We start from the raw sequence: 22,592 nt of genomic DNA on the forward strand, positions 1-22,592 counted from the left end.
TTAATTAAAGTTTAATTTGTACTTCTAACAGGTTCTAGTGCCTGAAAGCTAAAAGCTCAGTTTACATTTAAAATATTTATAAGCGTTTCATTTTATAACTAAAAAGAAACCAAGATTACATTATATGGAACCTGAAAATGTTTTTTATATTATTTAGGAAATACAAAAATGAAGTAGACAAATAATTTTTAGATGCTTACATTTGCAGCAATATCGAAGAACAGGCTCCTTTGTTTTTGAGCATGGTGTGGAGAAAAACATTTCTTAATGATTGAAAGTCAGGTGTTTTGGGACCTTTTCTTGGCTGGGATACTGAATTCTGTTTTGTAGTTTATCTAATTCCTCTGTGCTTCTGCATGAGTGAAACAGGCAAACCTACATTTAATTAGTGCAAAATGCTTTGGCATAATTTGTGATCTCAACAGAGAACTGTGTTGGGAAGTCTACTACTGAAGATATATTCAATATTTTTGGAAGTCTGGCCTTTTCAATTATATACCTAGGTGACATATGTTTTTGAACATCAGACCTGACTTTTGAATTCAAAATCTTTTAAAATCTCTACTTAAATTTCTATTTAATATATGCTTCATACACAGAAGTAATATGAGATGCTAAATATGTAAATAAGTTTTGGCAGGAAAAACTGCACATTTTTAGGAGCAGCATTTGGAGCATGTAACTATATCTTAATGAATATGTGTTAATCTCTCTCATCCCACAGCAGAAAATCTTTTCATATAAAACTTCTTCCTTACAAGCAGTAGGAAATATGTCAAGGTTGGTTTTTTTTTTTTTTTTTTTTTTTTTTTTTTTTTGTGAATAAAACTGCTCACAGCACTTAAAAGTTATGTTTTAAGGCCACATATATGTAAGTACCAAACTGCTATTCCTTCATATAAAAAACCTCAGTGCAGAGTGTACATGGAATGAAAAACTGTTAAAAAATATACTTCCCACAGTAGTAGATGATGATGTGGACATAAGGAATTAGATATCCTGTTACACTGAAGTTATAATTTCTTCACTATTACACCCACTTCAGAACACCTTTGTCAATTTGTTGTATTTTTTTGTATTTAATTTCCCTGATCCTTGTTGGTTGATAATGTGTTTATCTTGGAGAATTGCTTTAGTATATCTTATTACAATTCTTGAACCTGAGGGATTTGAATTGATTTGTATTAACCTGATTTGATTTTACATTAAAAATTGTATCTTTTCAACTTAAGTGTTTCTTTTAGTTTTGAGATGTTATAGAGCACTTCCAGTGGCCTGCATTTCCATTTCAGTGCATGCTTTCAGCGTAATCCTTCAATTATTTTTACAGTCCCTATTTGTTTTTAAATAGAAGACTTTCAGGATCAAACCTGAGAGCTTCTTTGAAAAAGGTAAATATTTTCTTTTTTATGTAATAGATATTACTTCTTTTAATATAACAGATATTTTCTTTTTAAAGCAAAGAAAATTATTTTTATCTTGATTCGGACAAAATAAGCATAGATAGAAATTAAGAGTGGAAAGACTCTCAGCAAGACCAGCAAATGCTTTGAAAATTGATTTTGTAAGCATGGTCTTTAAACTATGTGTTCAGTCTTTTCCCAGTAAATAGATGGCCATTGCTCCTCATCCTTTCACTGGGCACCACTAAAAATAGCCTGGCACCATTCTCTTGCTATCCAACCTTAAGATATTTGTATTGATGAGATCCTCTCTCAGTCTTTTATTCTGTAGACCCAGCAGGCCCAGCTCCTGCAGTCTCTCCTCATAAGAGGAGAACATTTTGCACGAGATGTCACTAACCTTTAAAAAATTGAATAGAATAACTTTCTACTATTTATTGTCTTACAGAAGGTTTAAAATAACTGGATTGAAGAAAAGTAATATTTGATATAATAGGCCACCTTTCTTGGTATTTTTGATATTCAGAATTCTGGTAGCACCTTCTTAAATTAAGTAGCATTTGTTGTTGCCAGTATTTGAAATATGTCCTTTTAATATTTTTAGCAGTTTGAGTAACAGTGAGATCCCTTGTAAGAGATACTTTGCATCATTATGACAGACATCTTAATAAGAATATACTGGCTTTTGCCATATGGACTTCGTTGCAAAGTAATTTGAACAGACTTTCTTGAAGTTGGATAGGGTAATGTCTACTTGATGTGATCTGCTATGTAGTACTGTTCTTTTATACTATTTAAAAGCTGCCTTTACTCTTTAAAGAGAAAGATGTTACATTTCAGAATGAGTTATCAAGGAGTTTCCATTCTGATTAAAAGAGTGCAATTCTTACACTGCAGAAAAAAATCCATAATTACAAAACTAGGGGTAAAAGACAATAAAGAGCACAAGGAGTCAGATGGAAATATAAAACAGGTAACATGCTGCATATTAATTGCATTATATTGATTCCATGGTATCCACAGCTTTGAGAGAATAAAGTAAAACTGAAAAAAAAACACCAAAGGAAGCATACAAAATTTATACAAGCTTTTTTCAAAAAAGATGCATGTGCGACCAAAGTAGCGAAGCTAAAATAGTCTAGGAGAGAGTTGAGCACATAAAAATCTCACAAGTTAATTATGCTTTTTCTGGAGTCAAGCAGTAGCCTGAAGCTAAGAAATGAAAGTTTAGGTGAGTTATTAAGAGTAGATGCTTAATAGCTGAGGAGTAGAATAGTAGAAAAGCATAGTGCTACTCCATAACTGTAGGTACTTAAGAACAAGTTAGGAGGAGATAGTATTTGACATGTATTGCTGATCCATGACCTGATCCACTGCTTATTGCAGTCATCATCTTCTCAGAAGCTAGATTAAATGTGCAGAGCATCAGAGCACTTAAAGTATTTCTTTTCACTAAGATTAAATAATGCAGATATGGGAGTCTTAAGATTTTGTTTATTTTATCTTCTGTAATTCAGATATAAAGTAGGACTCCAGGCAAATATGGCTAAACAGGTCAAAATAGGCCTGAGCCTCATGCACGTCAAATGCATCCCAATTAAATACCAGCATAAATGCTTACCTGAATTGGATCTCAATTTTATCCACTTTAAAATTTCATTTCTCTATCTGTTATCAGCTCATTCTGTCATATATTAGATGCTTAGAAACATGCATGTGCATCCAGCTCATCTGTAGGTATTTGTATTTATCAGGGATTCCTTTTTCTAATTTAAAAAAGCATTCCTTTTAATGATAGTCAGAAACTATAACTTGCATGACAAGACATTTGTAGATGCATATATAAAGTCATGGTGAAATTTGAATCACACCAAAATCACCCTACTACATTAATTGCTGATGTACCATTATCAATTCACCTCCCAACGCCCTGCAGAGCAACAAGTGTTGTCATTTGGAGATATGATGGCCTAGGATCAAAGAGAAAAGCCAGCATAGAAAAGAATTGAGGGTCATGTGCTCAGCATCATCCACTTACAGCCTCATGTTTTTATTATGACTACAGTTCTGCAAGTTGCTCATCTGCCATGGCTGGAATAACTTGGGTCAAATTAATTAATATTGTAATGAATGGCACTCAAATGTACCATTCATGTGAAAGGTTTTTGGATCAGAGTTGCCAATGGAAAAGCTCTTAGACTAATAATTCCACCCCACCCCCCCCCTCAAAAAAAAAACCCCAAAAAAATAAAACCCAAAAAAACCAACAAAAAACAAACTCCCCAAAATGTTACATGGTAGGCAGTGCTTTGATGGGTGGAGCTACGTAAAAATTGTCTGGGGCCTGAGCCAAGGGATGTTATTTACCACATGTCAACTGAAGTTGCAATGTAGACCTTAACCCACATTCAAAGACACTGCAGTTAACGTGCCCAACTTACACTGAAATACATTTGCATTCTCAGTCATAACTGTGTGATAATTTAAGCAGCTTTTGATCTAGTCCTGTGTTGTTGATAGTTGTGTATGCCTTCTGGAAGAGATCTTCTAGGAATGAATGGGAATGAGGACAGGGAAAGGAGCTGTGGCAATGTTAGTTGGTAGTTGGAGTTCAGATGCAGCCACAGCCCACACCATGGAACTTGATATCAGATTACTTAGTTAAGGTATTCTCTTTCCTAGTTCTTTTATGTAGTTTGGATCATGGGGAGTTTCTTTGGTGTGGGTTTTTTCTGTGATATAACAAATCTATGGCAACTGTCTTGAGATTCAGAAGAAAGATATTGCTTAATTCTACCAGGTTTATGGTATCTCTTGTCATATTTTGTCCTTCTTGTACAAGCAGGTAGTTTCCACAACCTGCTTGTACAAGTAGGCTTCTACCCAGTGCAATGCATAATATCCACCTTCCATTTGTTTTTTGTCCTCAGAAAGTAATAATTTAATGTCTTCTGATCTGTACAACTCTGAGGTTTCCCTAAACTTTAGGAATTATAACTTTTGGTATTTCTACTCCTCTTTTGAAATTAGTTTGAAAATCAGTGAACTCAAATTTACTACAGGGAAGAAAGGGCAACAATTGTTTTAGTCAGTTCACCTCAGAAAACAAACTAAGCCCACACTTTTATATATACTTGAATTCTTTGATATTCTCAGTGCCTTATTTGTCTTCAGAATTTGGGTTTTTCTAGTTAATATCACCAAAGGAAAGGTACCCATGGTAGCATTGGCAAATACTGGTTTTGTTATTTTTTAACATGTATACAATCTACAAGAAAAAAAAAAGCTATTTTTATTATAAATGGCATTGAGTACATTAAATCTGTAGATCCAGACCATCTCTGTTCTTGAACATTGCACAAAATACCTAAATCAGCTAATCATAGAGCTGTAGTAGAATATCTTTGTGTCATCTCCTCAGATTAAAAAAATCTACATTTAGTATGTAAAAACTTTGTGTGAACTGCTGAAGTTCAGGAAAAGTTAAAGAAGTTAAATAGCTTGTCTGTATACAGCAGCTGTAATGAGCAGCTCTGTTCTGCTGGACTTGTGGAGGCTTTTTTCATACATCTGACATAGGCTTCTTTTTTTCATTGTTACTTTTCAACCACTCATGGATGTAACTGGAAAACAGAACTCCATATGCAGGAAAGAAACACTTTATTTTAGCAAGTTAAGGAAAAAGGCAAATCTAGAAGAACATTACCCAGTTCACACAAAGGAGAACAATCTGGTCACCTAAAGCTCCAGAATGAAGAGATGATCAGTGTGAAAAATAGAGGAAGGTGAAAGCCTTTCTTCTTGAGATCTATGAGCAGAGCTGCTCCCTACTCAGTCGAGCAGTGAAGTAGCAAACTTCACTGTAATGTTGTGACTTTCTTTTGGTTTCCTTTCCTATTTTAAGAAGATTGTTCACATAATGAATATATGTTTTGGTTTAAAAAATGGCCTTTTTTTCCAGTGTTCTTAGACCTTGACACATGCAGTGAGGGAAAATACTGAAGAAAGACTTCCCTGTAGAGAGGAAGACAATAAATAGAGTTATTTTGAGTGACAAGGCATTATTGAACCTGCATATCAATCTTTGAAATAATTGTTAAAGCTGGCAAGGAAGTTTGTGCTTTGTGAAGTCCAGACTTCCCTCTTAGTCATTTATAACTGCAAATGATATAGAGGATATAAAGTAAAACAAAACATACACACACAAAGCAATAGAAAACAAAACATGTCAAACTTCAATTATAGAGTAACAAAAAGAAATATGTTCAGAGTTCCATGATCACTGAGCTATGTTCATTTATGGCATGTTTGATGAGTTTGAGTGGAAGGAGATTGGAGGACAAGGTTATTGGCTTTGTTAAGACTGATGAATTAGTTCAATTACTGCAGATGGAATTTAAAAAACGGATGCCCATTTACTGCTTCTAGGTTGGAAAATAGGAGAGTGAAGTAATTGACCCAAGAGTAATTTCAAACACTGAATTATGTCATTTGCAAAAGACACCAAGTAAGGTATTGAGGTTCCTTATACAGTCTTTCATACTTCTCCCTTCATACTTTCAAAGAATGCAGAAAATCAAGTTCTGCTTTCCTAGTACACAAGGATTCCATGCTCCTGAAACATGATCTTTCTTGATATGAAGTCATGTAAATCCCTTGATTTTAGTAGAAGTTCTCTTCCTGTGCTTAATTATCTGCTATATTTGCACTGCCCTCAATGGTTCTCTTTATGATAGTACCCAAACACACCTTTGTGGAGAAGACAAGAGGAACTGATACCATTGAGAGTTTACTTCTGTCTGTTTGAGAAGCTATTTTTGTTTCTTAGAAATATTTTTTTTCCAAAGGAAGTAAGTCATATTTTTTTTTTTCTGAATGATAGCAAGATGACTGATTTTGGCACTAAAGGAAGAGAGTTGGATATATTAGCTGGAATGATGCACATAGCATGCACTCATTATACCTATGATAAGTTTTTCTAAATGAATTCCCAGAGATTTGGCTTTGTAATAATGTTGCTTCAGAATAACTTGAATCCATTCAACATGTATTACCTGGCAATTGCTCACTTCTTTTAAAAAAGTAAGTTGTTTTGTGCCCTAGTATTTAATCTTTGGAATGGCATGGCTTCTACAGTGTAGTTTGTGTCCTTAAGATTTTCTGGAAGTCTTCCAAATAGCTTGCTTAGCACCATGACTGACAGGTCTGTGAATCTGTGTGTATTGAGGACAGCTTGACCAGATGTCTCTTCATTCAAATGCTGGCAGTCATGCAAGTATTCATTTTTCAGTACTAGTAAGTTCATGTTTCCTTTATAACAACTGGACCTTTAGTGAAATCCTTTTTGGATCATTGCACAGCTTGAGAAGTAGACTATCCTTTTGGTAAACAACTGGTAAAGTAGAAGGTACATTTTGCCTCAAGAAGAGTCAGTAGGATGTAAACATCCAAATTCAAGGTATTACACAAGGAAGAGCAGCTGTTCCTGGAGCTGGAATAAATCATAGTTCAGAGTGAAGGGATGTAATTATAAACAATGTTGATTTATTTGTTCATCTGCTAAGGAATTAGCCTGGTGGCATGTTTCTGTAGATCTTCCAGGTGACATAGTTAAACATCCACTGGTAAAACTTTATATTGCTGTTGTGGTTTAATCCCAGCTGGCAACTATCCCCACACAGATGCTCATTAACTCCCCTTCCATGGTGAGATAGGGGAAAGACTCAGAAGAGTGTGAGAGAAGTTGTGTGGTGAGCTAAAGACAGTTAATAGATAAAGCAAAGGCCATGTACGCAAGCAAAGCAAAACAAGAAATTAATTCCCTGCTTCCCATGGGCAGGCAGGTGTTCAGCCACCTCCTGGATAGAAGGGCCCCTGCTATCACACATAACAGTGACTTGGGAAGAGAAACATCATCACCCCAAACATCCCCTCCTCAGTATTTCAGTTATTACTACTTGACAATGACGTTAATTGTTTCAATTAGATGGAAATCTGACTACTATCCATAGCAATACATTTAATTTCAGCTATTGATATGGTTTGCATTGCAGCACTTGGAGGGTAACTGATTGACTGTAGTGAGTTAGGGAGCAACTTAATACTGTAAAAGAAATCCAAAGCAGTACTATAGCAGATGTCAAGATTATTTGAATTACTGTATTAAGTACAGTTTCAGTTCTTGCATTAAAAGCCAATGCTGTTCCTCAAATAATTTCTTTTTGCGTTTGTTAGCATGGAAGACTGAACTGTTCACCACAGTGTACAAGACTTCATAAAACTGTCATATAATTTGAAATGCCACATAAAGTAAATTTCAGGAAAGTAGGGATGCAACATTAATAATGAGTAATTTGACTGATATTTGAACTGTGATGTGATCTTATAATTAAATAGCTTATCTAGCCTATAAATTTGACACATAAGTAGATGCAGCAAAAAAATGCATGTGACCTTAATTACAGCATTTCCTGTGTGAATGCTTAACTATGTATCCTTAATGTTTCAGGCACACCTCATCAGTAGGTTCAGGAAGGGCTCTGCTGGCCGACTTATCCTCTGGGATGTATATGCCAGTAGGATGCCTGCCCATATTTTCCAAGTAATTTAGGTAGAGGCAGAACCAAGGGTGTCAGACAGGTAACATAGAAAATACAGATTTTTTCAGTCTATTAGTGCAGATGGATTCCATTGTTGCATTTAGAGCCAGTTATGGTTTCCCCTGTGATAAGAATGAAAAACCTCAATGAGAGAATACTCCAGGCTCACAGGAGCTGTGGGCTTTGTCCGGTGCTTCAGACTGTTGTCTATTCCCACTAGCCTTATAAAGCAGATGGCCATCCTCAGCTTCTGCACATGTATATTGTGCCATTGGCCTAAAGTGTGAGACATCTTTCTTAAGCATTAGAGTTTCAGAAGTTGCTCCGCCTGACTCAGCTTCATTACTGGATCAGCTTAAATTGCATTCTGTGATTTTCTTGACAAAGGGAAATGAAATGAAATGACTTAGTGATAAGTGATAATGATAAGGCAGTCATGAGGGAAGAATCATCGCTCTGTGTCCTGAGATATATTAGAAAGAGTAAATGGTAATGTGGAGAACCATTTAAAATGCATACAGTGTTACACCAGCATAGGACCTTTAGTGATCATCAGGTTTGATCAGAGGTCAAAGAATCTTGCTTACCAGTTTCTGATTTATGACCAAAGCTTCTTTCTGGACTATAGAATCTCTTCAAGAAAGATGTTTGGTTACCCCTAAAGAGCTTCAAATCATGAAGTATCCCTTCTGTACCTGGGTATTTATCCTCTGCAGAAAAATACTTACATATATATATATTTATATATATATTTTTATATATATAGTTATATATATATTTAGTTCTAGTCTTTATTTATTGGCAATTGCATCAATTTTAATCTCTTTGTGGTTAAAAATACCAAAACACCACAGATTGCAGTTTTGTTGTCTAATTATAATGGAGTTTACTTCTAATTTTTAGTCATTCACACAGCTCATTCTCCTCATCTTTTTTCAGTATCCTTTTGAAAGGAATGACACCAGAAAAAATTATAATCTTCCAGCATTGATCTTTCTTGTTTCATGCACTACATTTATAAAGTGGAAATAGAGGGAGTTGTATTCACCTGCTTACACGTTCAAGATGGAAATACAATTTCCACACATTGACAGGCTGGATTGAAACTGAACAGTTACTCAGAGATGCAGTTAACTGAATGGTATTTTGCCTCCAGTTTCTTATGTTATACTAAACGGACTCCAAAAAAATGAGTACTTTGGGGTATGATGATTCCTGAGTTAAAGCCATCAGTTAAACAGTTTTATAAATTGTATAAAATTGTAGTTTTCTCTGGAATACTTTGTATTCATAAGATAGATTTATGGGCTATAAATACATTTTCATATTAGTGTGTTAAAAAATGGCAGATGGAGTACAAACTGAAAGTGCTTAGCATTAGATTCTCCTGTGCTTATTTTCAAATTCTTCTAGCAATAATTCTCATTTTAAATCTCTCTTCTGTTACAGATGAAGAATTCTTCCTAATGATTCAAAAAACATTAAGGTTCATATATAGATATAGTTATATTCTAGTCTCTATTTATTGGCAATTGCATCAATTTTAATCTCTTTGTGGTTAAAAATACCAAAACACCACAGATTGCAGTTTTGTTGTCTAATTATAATGAAGTTTACTTCTAATTTTTAGTCATTCACACAGCTCATTCTCCTCATCTTTTTTCAGTATCCTTTTGAAAGGAATGACACCAGAAAAAATTATAATCTTCCAGCATTGATCTTTCTTGTTTCATGCACTACATTTATAAAGTGGAAATAGAGGGAGTTGTATTCACCTGCTTACACGTTCAAGATGGAAATACAATTTCCACACATTGACAGGCTGGATTGAAACTGAACAGTTACTCAGAGATGCAGTTAACTGAATGGTATTTTGCCTCCAGTTTCTTATGTTATACTAAACGGACTCCAAAAAAATGAGTACTTTGGGGTATGATGATTCCTGAGTTAAAGCCATCAGTTAAACAGTTTTATAAATTGTATAAAATTGTAGTTTTCTCTGGAATACTTTGTATTCATAAGATAGATTTATGGGCTATAAATACATTTTCATATTAGTGTGTTAAAAAATGGCAGATGGAGTACAAACTGAAAGTGCTTAGCATTAGATTCTCCTGTGCTTATTTTCAAATTCTTCTAGCAATAATTCTCATTTTAAATCTCTCTTCTGTTACAGATGAAGAATTCTTCCTAATGATTCAAAAAACATTAAGGTTCTCATATTATTATATTTTTTTTTTGCCTTACAGTTTCTGAGTCTCAGTGAAATACTTGTTTCATTCCTTGTTTTTTCATAAACCTTCTTCAAAGTCTAGCAAGAATATCTTTGAGCCCTAATATATTGTGCATCTTTTTAATAGTCCTCATGCAGCAGGCTTCAGATAATAGGTCTGGTTTTCTTCTTGCTTTGGTGCAAATATCTTGAACATGGTTTAACATTTCTGCATGTCTCTGAATTTTAATGCATTCCAAAGTTTTGTAATAGAGAGATCTAGTTTTTTCATGTATAAACAACATCACGTAATTATCCCCTGATGAAATCCTGAAAGTTTCCTCATTATTTCATATTACTGTATTTTATCTATTTCTGGTTACTGATTTTTAATTTTGCCCCATAATTTTTATGATGCTGAGGGCTGCAGGTTTTTAGATGTGTGTCATTCAAAACAATGTCATTTTGCTATGAAATAATGATCAAACACTAATTTGCACCACTTGTGGAAACATTAACCTTAGCAACTTTTATCAGAATCAATTTCTTTCAGGTTTCATCTAAAGACTGATCAAACCATACCATACAAAGCTGATGAATTTGTCCTCTAGAATACTAAATTCTTGGTCTTTTCTTGGAAACTCATATTCCCCATGCGTGTTCCCCACATCAGCTGTAAGAACCTAAAATAAGGATGTGCAACTGAGAAGATGAATTCCACTATTAATAATAATAATAGTAAGAAAAGACAAAACACGTTTATCTGCCTTTTTCTAATTTCCTCTTTTAATAAGGGAGCTAACATCATAGATCAGTTTTAGGTGTCTTTAGTCTGAACAGCTCTACTATCATCCTTTTTCCTGCAGTATTGGGAAAGGTAAATTATCCATAAAATAATGAATAGTAGAGGAGAAACTTGGGTATGAAAAGTAATCTAGCCATTTTCTTTCCCTTTGAAATCAATTACAGATCGAAGGGGTAAGTAACACTGTTTTAACAGGATTACATCTGAAATGTTATTGGATATCTTCTATTTTCCCATGGTATTTCTAGGCTTTTGTTGTAAAAAATGACATTCAGAAATTTACATCTCAGAAGCATCAAGGTGCAGGTTATATCCGTGTGGTTTTTATTTACACCTGATTTGTCCAACTCTATGCTGATTTCCCTTTTAATACTCTATGTAGAAAGAAACCATATAAACAAAAACTGCACTGTAGGCTGAAGATGCGCTTTTAAGTAATTGGATGTTGCATTAAAGTGTCCCTGGGTTTCTTTTTTTAGTGATGCTTCTGCTTAGAATTGAGCCAATCTGTCTTCATATTTCCTCTTCTCTACCATTATAATTGATCTGGCAGTTTGCCACACTTAGACCCAGACAGTAATCACTTGGCATAGAGGATATTCTGCCTCCCTAATTTGACTGACAGAATAAATCCTGTTTTTAAACTGCTGTCATGTGGTTTTTATCAGTAAATAACACACATTTTACTATGGCATGGGTACATTGAGATAGACAGCTATGTCTTTTTAATGTGCCTACCCAGCAGCAGAGGAGGAGTCATGAAAAGCAATCATATTTTCATCAATTCTGCTGAAAGAGTGCAAACCTTGAAAGTGATTCTTAGGAAAAAAACCCTAAAGCTGGAAAACATCTGTTAAGTTTGCATTGAGAGGAAGCTGTGTGTGTGTTATACCATCTAACAAACTGAGGGAAATGGGCTTTACAGCCCATGTATTATTAAGTAGTGGTAAATTAAATACTGTGCTCTGTTCAAGTTGCACCCACCCATTTTTAATTTGCCTAGGAGAGGACAAACTATTTAGATAGCTTGTATACTGTTTTCAATTATGTTCAAAGAAATAATTATTTTTGTAGTGAATAATCTGCTGTCAATAAACAACAAAGTCCCCACTGCCAACAACATTATGCTAAGTGGAGTCACTTAATGTACAAAGATCTTCTAGAAGCTCACAGTGGACCTTGTCAGCATAGTTTGGGAATTAGTACTGCAAAAAAATTAAACACAGACAAAACAAGTGTTACAGGATTGTATCTGAAACCATCTTATCAGTATCCACATTGTTTAAAACAAACATAAGTAATTTCAGTAGTAGAAATTAATACGTTCCAGAAAACAGTGCATCACTAAAATGCGTACTTTTTTTTTTTTTTTCTGGATGTGAAAGATTTGGGCTTGGTCAGAGTAAGATAGGAAACAAATCCCATCATTCAAATAATTTTTTAAAAAGCTTTCTGAATTTATTGGAGTCAGAGAGCACTACTGACTTTACTGGATTTTTTGTCACAGTGCCTTAAAGCTAGTTTTCCATCAGAGCTATAATTTTCAACTTAAATGCCACATTTAAATTTAGCTTTAAATTTACATCATATTTATCAATGAAGACTGGGCCCAACAATTTTTTAAGTTTCTTTATGTTGCAGACTTGCAGACTGATCACCCTCTAACAGTTCTCCCTTCAATACTCACTGCCCTGCTGGTACTGGGTTCTGTTGGATGCATCTGCTGTGGGGCATGATCCATCTCAGGGGTACCCTGGACACCCAGGCAGATTGCCATGGGAATTTTGAACACCTGAGCAGATAATATGATGTCCCTCCATGGAATAAAGAATTGCTATAAAAAGCTGGACTATGTGAAAGGGTAGGGGGAGCAAAGTGAGAGACATTCACAATGATGGTATTGCTAAGAAATTGGGATGGTGCATTTCCTACTTGTTGGATTTTTCTAGTAAATGCAGCTTCTTTGTATACTGAAACAGTACGATCTTGAAAATATTACTTGGTACTCATTTTGAAAAATATTACCTTATCTTTTTCAAGTTTTGGGTCATTACCCAGGACAGATACAATATGTTTGGTCAGGCAAATGTCAGCTGGACAGCCATAGTATCATAAAGGCAGGCACTGCTTCCATAGTAGCAGTGAGTGCTGCTGGAAGTTCCTAGGTCCTCTTTCACCTTTGGTGAAATCTTTGCTTCCAAATCTTCTGCAATTAGTTTGTATGGTTGTTTTATATTACAAAAAAGAAATACAGTAAAAGAACTACCAATAAAAAGTTACTCTTAATGTGTAATTTCTTATGTAAAGATGCCGGGGTACTTGGAGTATTGGTGGTAAGCATCTCCACAGTGTTTTTTGTAGTATCGTCCGTAATTGGCAGCCATGGATAAAAACTTGATCTTTCTCAAAAAAGAAAAGCTATTAACTAATTACTCTCTCAATGTGCAAACATTAAGCTGATATTTTCAGATTTACTCAAATTTCTGTAAAGTTTTGAATGAAAGTATTAGCATCTAGTTCTCAGGTTTTGGGGTTTTTTTTCCTTTTAAGGAAAAAAAATAAGAGAAATTTATTTTTTAATTAGTTCAAGGTTTGCAATCGTTTATCAAATCCTTAGTATGTAATCTGAAAAACTGTATTACTCTAGGAAAATAGCATTTCTACAGTTGCAAGGTTGCTTTTCAGGCATTCAGCTTAGATGAGATCTGAGAGCATCCTGATGTGAGGTTTTTGAGTGCCTTCTGTGTAAATTATTATATTTACTGTACTGTGGAAAAAAATTATTATGTTACAGACTATTGTATGTTCTTCTTTGCCTGGAAGAAGCACATAATTTATAGTAAAAATTTAAAAAAAATCTCAGAAACTTTTTAGCAAGAGCTATTCCTCTTGTATCACATCAAGTATGTTTTCCATTGTGAATTATTATAGCAGGTAATATTTTTTTTCTTTGGATTTCTATCTGATGTCATAACCTGTAAAGGAAAACAAACTACAAAAGGCATCTATGCATCTATTTTAAAAAGCCCAAAACACCAAACAAAACCAGCAAACAAAGAACACCCACCAAGAGCCACAAACAAAGAAAACAAAACCAAAAAACAACCAATCAAACAAATATAGAAATGAACCAAAATCTAGAAATATACAGGAAAAAAATATACCTATTTCAAGATGCTTTGCACAAAGAATCAAAATCCTTTAATCAAATTCAGCTTTCAATGTAAAACCCGAATAAAGGAAATATACTTTTTTTAGCAGGCTAACTTAAGTGTTTTGGTTTCTTATACTCAGGAAAAATTGAGAGTGTAATTGAAAACTACAATTAAGAGTAATTGACAGTAGAGACAAAAATGTCCTTTGGTATCGATGACAGAGTTATTTAGGATAGGAAACCTAAAGCACATTGACTTAACTTTAACCAGTATTAAAATGCTGGTTTCATAGACAGGATCACTGAATGAGCAGCATATGCTTATTACCAGAATATCAGGATCAGAGGATCTTCTAAAATATCCTTCATAATGTAGTATAGAGGCATGGCAATGCATTTGATACATTCTTTTGGCAGGAAAATATTACTTAGCTTGAATGTTTGGGAATTGCTATTGACCATACAGTCTTCTTTCTTATTTTAAGAGAGGCTATGAAGAGTCTGTCTACAGTAGAGCATTTCTGTCTCCCTCAAACCAAATGTCCTTTATCAGGAAGTTAATGTAATACTGCAAAACAAGCATGTTATTTACATTCCAATTCTTAAAATAGCTAATAGCAGGTAAAAAGAATATGTATTTATTTTTACTTTAAATATATTTTTTCCTAAAATCTTTTAGGTATGTTAAAAAAAAGAAATCACAAGTCTTCTGACCTTACTAAGAATGCAAAATTTGTGCTTTTATAGAGACTGTATACTCCTGAAAAATATACAGAAATATGCTTCCAGCAATTTTTTATTTTAAATAACCTCCGCCTTGATTTTTCCTATGATCCAGTAGGTTTTGAAGTTGTAGCTGTCAAAACACTGTATAAACAAGCACCTATATCACTTGTCCTGATTGTCTGAACAGCTCCACAAATGGATTAAATTAAAGGGGGCGGGGGGGGGAAGAGGAATTGAATGGGTGTCTACAAATGCCTGAAACGCACGACTTCTCACATGACAAAAACCACTTCTAAGAAGAGGCTGCCATATGTGTTCTACAGTAAAGATCAGGCATTTTCCTTGTTTTCACTCAAGCTTGCCTCTACAACCTAGCAGCTGAGCTGGTAGTTTCTTAGTTTAATGTAGTTCGTCTGTGCAGCCTTTTTAAATAACCAGAGAAGCAGATGGGGAGACTTCTGTCCTAGAAGTTGGGTCCATAATCCTGGTGCTTTGTGCCATCTGGACAGAGTGAGGGGAGGTGGGAGTGACGAGTCATGTTCAACGTGTACCCTGTGCCATTAACTAAACCCTTCACTTTTCAAAGAGCTAGAGAGCTTAGCACACACACGTGCTCCCTTTTGCCCCTCACTGCTACTGAAATAAAAAATAGTGGGGAAAAAAGGGTCGAGATGGAGTTGAAAGGGCAAGTGAGGAGGGAACAAGTGAGGTGCTCCACACATCCACAGTTACAGCCGAGTTCAGGCAAGGCCAGCACACCTCTGAGGGCATGTGGACAGTGGAGGAGCTCCTGCAGCTCTCACACAGGGCTCAGTCTCGTCCTTTTGTGTTACCTGCTTCTGGAAACCATCTTACGTGGCCAAGGGCACTGTAATAGAAGCAAAGACTTTTTCAGACAGGAAGATATATGATATTCCTAGGACACATATTTCCTTCTTTTCTGACAGATTTGGAGCTACCTGTACTTATTTTAGAATAGTACATCTTCACTGTGCTGCTGCAGTGCTGTAGTGGTAATCCACTGGTAATACTGATAGGGGAATGTATCTCCACGATTTAGGACATGGCCAATATGTTACTTGACAAAATCTGAAGAATATTTCTGGATCTGTTTACTGTGAAATACTGACTTGATTCATCAGCTATTTCACTAAACAGATTTCTCTTGGAATATTGCATCTGTTTGAGACGGTAAGAATACAGTAACTTTGTATGGAAGAATATGTCTGTAGGTCGGGAATTTATGGTTGGTTTGAGGAAAAACAATTTCCAGAGACAAAGCAATTGCACCTTCAAAGTTCTGAGTAGGATATGCTTTTCTTGATTTTTAGATAGATCAAGTTGTGCATATTTATGTTTAGCTTTGATTTTTAAAAAAATTATTTATTTTATTTTTTTTAACTTCTTGACTATGTGTTTTACTCTATTAGAGGACATATTATTTTGGTGACTTATCACAATTATCAAATAAAATAACTACATGTCCCAAATTCAGTAGAATATGTGAAGTGGGGAAGTTTTTACACAAGCTACTTCAGCCCATGAAGCTGATTTATGGGATTCAAAATTTAAAGCCAGAACTGCCAAAACCAGAAGGCTGACAATAGCAAATATCGGAGAGCCAGGTTGTAGCTGGCTGTGAAAGGCAAGAAGTGCCAGCTAGGGCCTAGTTTTATGTATCCTTGCATGCCCAGTAGCTCACTATTGACAGGTGTATTTATACCCACAGAATGTTTGCCATCTTCAGCGTTGTACAGCATCAATAATCCTGACACCTTTTTTGACTGTAAGACTCATTTCTTTGTGTCTCAAAGAACAAAGGAACTCCAGTTCTCCTGCAATATTTAAAATAGCAGTTAAGTATAGATAACTGTATACAATCATTCACTAGATCTTCATCTAAGCCAAGAAAACAGTGATGTGGCTGATGGTGCAGCTCATGCCTTGTGATGGTGCTCAGTGTGTGACAGAGTGTTTTGATACCAGTTTTGATATCAGTTTTGATACTGGGATAGATATAGGATGAAGGAAAACTTCATATGTACTCTCTTTGATCTTGTCCCTTTTCTCTCATCTTATGATAGTGTTTCTCATTCTGATGTACAACTTTTTTTACATAATCCTGAGGTAGAACTGAATTCTTCTGTGTGTAACATCTGCATTTGTTCTATGTACCTTATGTATACCCTGAGTTTTAGCTGGTGAACTAGGAAAATAATGTATTATTTATGCACTTTAGAGAGTTAAAACTGTATTTAGTAATTCTGATGTTAAAAATAATTGTTAAACTCTAGTCTTTCAAAACAAATTGTAAGTGTTTTCATTTCACTGTCACACTTCTATGTAGCCAACAGCCAATCCTTCATTGTGGTTGGAAGGCTGGACCAGAAATTTTACAGTTTATCAGTAATGGATGGTCTAATATTCTCTTAATTGCTATGTCATAATTTTCTGTAGATGTATCTCTTGGAAGGATTTTCTCCCCTTCTGTCACCTCTTTTGGTTTAATTACTGACCACTTTCTCTGAGTTCTAGGAAGGGAGTGGAGTATTTTATTTTCCTCTTTGGTATTCATTTGAATGTATTTATGTCAGAGAGCACTATATGAATTTCTGTTGCACATGAATATGAATCTTTTTATGAATATTCGAATAAAAAACTCGTCAGCTGGATGCACTATCAGCAGGTTTCGATTACCAGGACTCTTTTTTTTTTTTCCCCCAAAGAAAATTCAGACAGGATGATTGCTCATCACATAAGTATTATCAGCTCCAAAGTAAGAATCAAGAGATCATGAATCATAAAAAACAGACTGAAAGAGACTTCAACGTGTCATCTAATTTCCTTTCCCCTGCGCTGTCTCTCTTCAGTTAACTCTACAAATGTGTTTCTTCATTGATGTTTCTTTGATCTCTCAGTTGGGATTCCACAATCACCTGAGATCATCTGTTCAAGCAGAGCTCCTCTGCCCTTGCCATTTCTGTTAGTTTTCCCTGATGTCTAACCTGAGTCTTGTTTCAACTAAGCTCCTTTACACCTTGTTTTATACCCCATGGATATGGACAACTGATTAGTCCTGTCTCTTTGCAACAGCCTTTCACAAACTGGCAGACTCTGTGCTGGGCTTTCCGGGGGTGAGGCTCAAGGGCCGTGCTCTCCGTGTGCACTCTCAGCTGCAAAGCATGTCTTCTCTGAGAGGCAAGGAAAAGGATTGCTCAGAGGCAGGCTGTCACAGTCTTGTTTGTTGGTACAGAGACCTAATCCTTTTTCTGCTTAAAAAAGCAACAATCTGCTATCATCGAACTTTTCCAGTTTTCCTGGTCAAGAGCTCACTGCCTCAGTTAGTTTACCTAGAGTTGCTTTCACCCCCCACAAAATATACAGCTAAAATTGTTGGTTTACAAATTAAGATGCTGGCTGAGTTGCTGGGTCATCCAGATTCAGTTCTGTTCTTCTCATCTTTGAGATGGGCTGCTCCTTGGGAGCTCCAGAAAGTGCTTTTGTAACTGTTTTTCTTCTCAAACATTGTTGGAACTCATGAACTGGTATATATTCTCTGCCTGAGTCCCCTGAAAATCCCAATCTAATTAACTTGCTCTGTGTCCATCTTGTCAGGGAGCAGCAGGAGCAGAAGCCGTGGCCTCGCTGGCAAGGGAAGGGTGACAGCAGCCAGGGCTGAACCAGCAGACCACATCACCAGGGAAGTCCACAGCAATGAGGAGCGTTCAGGGTCAAACAGGAATATCAGTGGCTGGGTCAGAGTTGGGGTGCAGAAGCACAGCTTAGGCAGGGGCTGGGACTGTGAGCCTCAGCTCAAAAGCATCTTCAGAAGTGTAGAGCCTCTACTGAGGTTGCCTAACTGCTCAGAGGAGTTTCTGCTCCTGAAGCAGCTTCTAGATTTTTTGTGAGGTTCTCCAAGGCAGCAGAGCCTTCTGAAACCCTGCTCTCTTACCAGAGGTCTGGCCTTGTGAACGGAGAGCCCTCACCGCAGGATGTGGGGAGCACACCCTGGCCCTGACACATCTGTCATACTGTCACGGTTTGGTGTTTAGCACATAGTGCAGCACTTTGCATTCAAACAGGTGGGGAAGCCTAAAGACATCATAATGGTTTGTTTTTTTATAGTTTGTGTCTTTTTTCAGAAACAGTTCACTTCCAGACTGAATGATATATCTAGAATATCTTCCATCTCTAAATACCTGCAGTTTTAAAATCTACTAGTTTCTGCCTAAACTCTGTATGGGAGGAAGGAGGGGTAAGGTCTTGCAGTGATGGATACTGTATGAACACTTAGTTTCTATGCCTAGTATATGATGGAAGTCATCCTGTCTATTTTCCATTGTGGAACTTCAAGGATTGTCTTTTGCAGAGTGGCATTTCCCTCTCTGAGTCTTTAGGAATAATATTAACAAGGATGGAGATTAGCTTTTAGAATCCTAATTTCTTCCTGCTTCCAAAATGGAATGCCTTAACACCTAAGACTCCTGGACAAAGAACATCAGTACAAATATGAGACGAAAATTTTGCCATGTTTGCATCTGTTGAAACTGCTTTTATAGAAAGTGTGGGACAGAGTCAGAAAAGATTATGGGTGTGGATGGGGAACTCTCTTTTTTGCCTGTCCAAACCTTACTGAGCTCTGGCAGCTGTTGTATCTGAGAGCATAAATATTCATACAGCTGCACCAGAGACTGTGAGCTTTGGTAGTGGTCCTGCATGATGCAAAACAGTTTAATGCTGATAATATTAATGTGTTTCTCAAAGCCTGAAACATGGGGGGTTTTATGGGTTGATGTGTGAACTCTCAAAGTAGTACTTTAGGAAATGAATCTGTCCTGAGGATGGTTATGTGAGCCTCATGAGGGAACACTTAGCAGTATGGTAGTGCATTACAGGCATTTACTCATTTTTAGCCTCTTGAAATGGGTTGGAATTTTTATTTAAATACTTTTTCCCCAACTTCTTAGAAAATGTTGAAAGATTAAAGAAAATAAACTGCACACGAAATATTATATAGCCCTTGTAATTTTTGGGGGGAGACAAAGGTTTTTTTTTACAGCCCCTTTAGCTTTGTGCAGGGGGTGAAGTGAGGCATTATGGATTTTTAAATGTCATATGTGCTATTTTGTCCTGTATTTTTTAAACCCCAATTATTATAACAAAGGATTTAAAATTCAAATCTTTTTCTTTCCAAATTTGAGAGATCAAATCCCAGGCATACAAGTTGTCCCATTAAGTACATTATTCTCAATACAGTTTGTAGGAATTTTAATTATATTAGTGGCACACAAATATGCTAAAATCATAGATAATTACAGATTGAATATTCTGGTAATTTATTTTCTATTCTAAATAGTTCACATACAATGAATTCACACTTTACACACACTGTCTGTAATCAATACCTGTCCTAAATAGTGTGTATTCAGAAGAACAGTAATATAGAGAAAAATAGTGTTTCAGATCAGGAAAGTGCATTCAAAGTTACATAAAGTTCTTTGCAATGTTTCCTCTATGACTAGCAACTTTGAAGGCTGATTTAAGTGAAGTGATCAGCATGGCCCAGATGAAATTTTCCTGAACACCACCTGTGTAGCTAAGCAAAGCTGGCAGTGACCCTGGCTGTTCCCTAGGCAGTATTTTCCACAGAATGCATTGTTGCTGGGCACAGAAAATGATTTATTTCTAACTTCAGGCATACAGGCTAGAGAGGATTGTTTTTTCACCTTCAGAAAATTTCCCACAATACCTCTCCCCATTTCTCTGTGATCTACCACCGTGTAGATAGTGATGCATTACACCGTCTGGCCCTGATGCTCACGTCCATTTCAGAAGTGAGTTATGATTTAGTAAGAAAGGCAGGCACTCGGCTTTCTTAGAACAGATTATGTTTGCTTTCATAGGAATTACAGCAAAATGGAATAGCCTCACAGCAAGGAACAGCTGCAATTTTTTTTTTTTTTCCCAAAATCGGGTAGGGATCGAAGAGATTTATTGATTTATTAACAAGATGTAATTAACTGGCAATCAGTGAACTACACTTACAGAATCAAAGTCAGCAACACAACAGATAAACCACAACATGAGACACCTAGAGACTGTAAACATATTCTTAGAATTTGCTGAACACCATTTTGTACTCTTCCCCGGGAAGTTCTCGTCTCACCACACACACAAATGCCTCACCCAGCTGGATGCACCTTGCTCACGGGGACACACAGGGTGGGTTACAAGCAGGGCAATTCCCATATTTACACCTTTCCCACACTCCTCCTCACCTGCCTGCACTGCTGCACATGATCCACTGACCAAGGTCCTGCTGAGGGACCAGCGTGCTGTGCCTGGGCTGTCCCCTGCCTCGCTGTAGGGAGGGACAGGCAGCCTTGGGCAGTGGGGTGGCAGTGCCAGTGGAGCAGCTTCTGGCAATATCAAACCCTGTGTGACAGGTGCTGGTCTCCACCTAGGCAGAGATTTTTACCCTTTTTGAAATACTTCCTTTCAAACTCACTTTTATTCTTGCTATTATTTAACCCAGCTGGTGGTCACAGACTGGTTAAGCAGACCATGACTCTTAATTTCTTTGTTATCATATTTGGGGCAAACACCCTATCAGCAGGGGCAGTTTTGGAAAATCTGTTCACCCACCCTCCTGTGTACGCACAAACTCTTCTCACATTCCTTACTGTTATCAGGTCCCATAAACTGCTCAGATTCCTCCATGCTATTTCCTAGAAATACTGGTGCAAAACTGTGCGTTATTTTACAGAAATAAGTCAGGGCAGTGGCGGGGGGACACCCCATACAGTGGCCAAATAATGACTATATAAATTTAGAACTGGCAAACTTGTTTTACAGAAATAAGTCAGGGCAGTGGGGGCGGACCCCATACAGTGGCCAAATAATGACTATATAAATTTAGAACTGGCAAATATGGATTTAAAGACATATAATGTCATTCCCAGATTTTAAGATGGGCCTCCTGGCTACAGAATATAATGTTTCCTACAATGGGTTTGTTAATTAATACCTACTTGTGGCTTTTGAGTACATTTATAACTAAATAAATCTTCAGCCTGATAGATGCTTTATTTAATGAGCTTTTGGATTTTAGTCTTTTTGACTGCTGAAGGTGGTTTCTCCCTCCCAGGATGTCATTGTAGCCATGAGAACGTACCCAATAGTTAGTTACTTGTGAGAGAATGTCCCATGATTAATTAGAACCTAGAAAAATCATGAGGCTGTACCATTGTGAGCATTTAAAGAAACAGCTTTTTCTAAGTATATTTTTCTTTGCTCTTACCTTAATCCAACCTGGTTACTGGCTACATCTTTGAGGAATCCAAGCAGTATAATTTGCTGATGAGTTATGAATGGATGAATATTTCTCTAAATGTTCCTATTTCAGGCTTCAGGTCTCATTGTGCTGTCTTGTCAGGGCTCAGTGACCACATGTATCACCACATTGCTGAAAGATTCTGTGTTTCCTATTAAAGAATACTTTGGACAAAAAACCTAAAAGATGGGAAAATCCAAGCCTACCTAATGATCAGTAGTAGGCTCTTCCCTGTGACTCCTGTATGTTTGCCCAATAAGTTAAAATGGTAGGGAATAGTTAATTCAGTCTGCCACTTGAAATAAAGGATAGGGGCCTATGGAGTTTTTGCATTAGAGCATTTCAGTGTGTTGTGCAGAA

At 36.3% G+C, this 22,592-nt stretch overlaps 1 protein-coding gene and 1 long non-coding RNA gene across 2 annotated transcripts in view; both read left to right on the forward strand.

Annotated features, from left to right (window-relative positions):
• The window catches only part of LOC120506843, a 61,611-nt gene extending 48,230 nt beyond the window's left edge, over positions 1-13,381 (forward strand). Inside the window, exons 2-3 of the long non-coding RNA XR_005628615.1 lie at positions 1,331-1,391; positions 12,661-13,381. This is a non-coding gene — a long non-coding RNA (uncharacterized LOC120506843). The remainder of the gene's footprint in view (positions 1-1,330; positions 1,392-12,660) is intronic.
• PRKN (parkin RBR E3 ubiquitin protein ligase) overlaps positions 1-22,592 on the forward strand; it is a 687,026-nt gene that overhangs the window by 70,342 nt on the left and 594,092 nt on the right. The gene's annotated exons all lie outside the window — the stretch shown is intronic.

The sequence above is a fragment of the Passer montanus genome, unplaced genomic scaffold (genome assembly GCF_014805655.1).
Source record: "Passer montanus isolate IOZ18808 unplaced genomic scaffold, ASM1480565v1 scaffold40, whole genome shotgun sequence".
In the NCBI taxonomy this organism is placed as follows: Eukaryota; Metazoa; Chordata; class Aves; order Passeriformes; family Passeridae; genus Passer; species Passer montanus.